Raw genomic sequence first — 2766 nt, forward strand, 5'->3', positions numbered from 1 at the left:
GGATTTGGGTTTCACATACTCTTCGTACTTTGCATAATATGTGTCGAGCTTCTTCGATTCTTCTATAGCGAGTTCCCACGTATTGTTATCTCTAATTTTATAAATAATCCAACGCCACCGCCAGTTGAAAATTCACGGTTATTGTTTACTAACACATAGCCTGGTATATTTAAACAATCTAAATTAGTTTGCAGAGGTGAGAGCCAGGTGTTAGAGCCTTAATTGCCTTCGGGCCCATGCTATTACATACACTGATCGGCAAATTAAAAGCATTTGGTGTATTCGCGTTGATCAGGGGCACCCAACGTCAATTTTCGGAAAATATCTGTTCGGAAGACGATTTGAGATCTAGAATTTTCTGAACACTTGTTGTAAAATTTCTTGCTTGCCTGCCTGTGCTAGGATTTTCGAACATCTGAAAAATGGTATAATTGCCCATTTTAAAAGGATTTTTACCCTAAAAAGGTCACCTAGAATTTTCGGAAGCCTTTTTTCTGGCTGAAATTTTCGAAAAGGTTAATTTTGATCCTTAAAATTTTCGGATCACTAGACTTTCAGCTAGGAGATCCGAACAGATAAAAAAAATTTAGGGATAAAAATGTGCCTATATCTACCGTTTAAATACTAAAATACGTTTAACAATGCTATAAAAGTTGTTTTGAACTATATTCTCTTTGGGTGCCCCTGGTTGATACCACGACAAGGAAAGTATTGGCAATATAATTCATACCAAGGAGATCATGCATGAGCTCAGACGTTGAGATTAAATCGTTAAAGGTTTTGTTTTAAATGGGTAAGACTCGAGATCATTCTTTCTTGCCCTGAAATGACAGGAAATTCAAGAAAAAGATGGAAAAAGAAAATACTAAAATCTAAGTTACTTTTTGCCCGCTTTAGACGTCTCTTTATTTATTTATTTTGACATCTATTTTTTGCAACGAAAAGGCTCCACTACAAAATGGATCTATGAGGTGGATAAGGAAAGATAGCTAGGAAGAACAAGTAGAACTGTACTAGAAATCATGAAACGTTTTATTTTCAATGCCTCTTATTTCCCGAAATGCTATTAACGTCGAGAAAGAACCTTGATCCAGCTTGGTACGGGTCATTTAAGGTGGGCTCCCATGATCCGCACAATATCAAAGAAAGACCTTTTTCACTCCGTCATTTTCCCATTAGAGTTTGGGTTCCACATACAGGGCTGGAATACCGAGCATTAAGTATTGTACAACTGATATGCGGAAATAGTTTCTTCAGTTAGGGAAAAGAAAGCACTAGTTTGCTCTTCGCGTTGAATACCTACAGTTTCTAAACACAGAAGAAGACTTACCACCTTGCTTGACTTGGTTAACTTCCTTTTGGCTCCGATGACCTTTCTTCAAGGGCGAGAAAGGTTATTTTAGAGAACTACACACAGGCGTAACTTTTATGCAACATGTGCTATTGAGATGTCAAACTGTCAATCATCGTCGATTAGTGGTTGGAATATGCGAGAAGGTGGAGCGCCAAAGGACAAAACAAAAGTAGACTGTGTTTTTCGAGTGTGAAGTATTACCATATTCGCGCAAAATGCTGCTGCAGTTACAGCGTGTTATGTTGTTGAGTGAAATGAATTAAAATGAGTGCGTGGAAAGAAGTAAGGTTTACATAGTTTGGGCAATATCTCCTCTCATTTATTTACAAGACAATAATTTCGTTAATTTATGTGACTAGATATTTCAGCACACACTGAACAATTCTGCAAATTGAGCTTCAAGTAACACTTAAATAACACTACGAGCAAGTGAAATTTCAGTGGGGCTCAAAACTGAGTATAACCTATCGATTTTCTTTCTGGTGCACATGCAAAAAATATTTGCATCAGAAAGTAAATAATGACGTATCAAATTATTATTAGTTAAGTTACTGGTATTGGTTGCAAGTGAATTATTTAATGAGAACAGCAGAAAATGCTTGGAAGGAAAAGAAAAGAAGTTTCTATGGTGCGAGATCTGGTTATATTGCTACTGGAAAAACAACGGACTTAATTCAACCACACTTTTGAGTTTAAAGTGGTACTATGACGAAAATTTTATATTTTTTCTCCGGGTTTTTTTAACTGAACTACAATGTTTATGACCAAAAAAATGATAAATTTGTAAATTTGGATCAGGATACACTATTCTTGTGAAGACATCGACCGTGTAAACTTGTCAAAAACCTGTCCGCCATTACTCAAATCGCCAACTGGTAGGTCTGCTATTATTTGTATCAGCGGTCTTCTTGTGACGTTATCCAATCAAGACAACACAACAACGCCATATCAAACCTTCAATATGGCGATGAATTTGTCTCCTTCGTATTCTCCTTCTTCTTCGTCGGAAAGCGAGTTAGACAACGACTTTGAAACAGAGGAACACACAGTACAGCAAGCTGTTGATTTTCTTCCTTACGAGGAAGAACTGCAGCCGCTGGCTACGGAGGAAGAGGCCGACGAGTACGATGCAACAATAAAGCAACAACAAGAACTAGAACGACAATTTTAACAACAATTTTACAGCCATTACGAGTTTCCTTTAAGGAACTGATAGAACTAAAACCAAACTACAGGATATGCTGCACGTGAAGGACCGCATAAAACATGAACCACTACAAACGGGCCTGGCATACAGGATTTCAAAGCGTCACGCTTTAGTTTTGAAGCAGAGAAAAAACGTAAACCAAGGAAATTATAAATGATAGTTTACTTAGCCAATAATAAGTCTTATAAAGTACCGAAAGATGATC

The sequence above is a fragment of the Montipora capricornis genome, chromosome 2 (assembly GCF_036669925.1).
Source record: "Montipora capricornis isolate CH-2021 chromosome 2, ASM3666992v2, whole genome shotgun sequence".
Classification (NCBI taxonomy): domain Eukaryota; kingdom Metazoa; phylum Cnidaria; class Anthozoa; order Scleractinia; family Acroporidae; genus Montipora; species Montipora capricornis.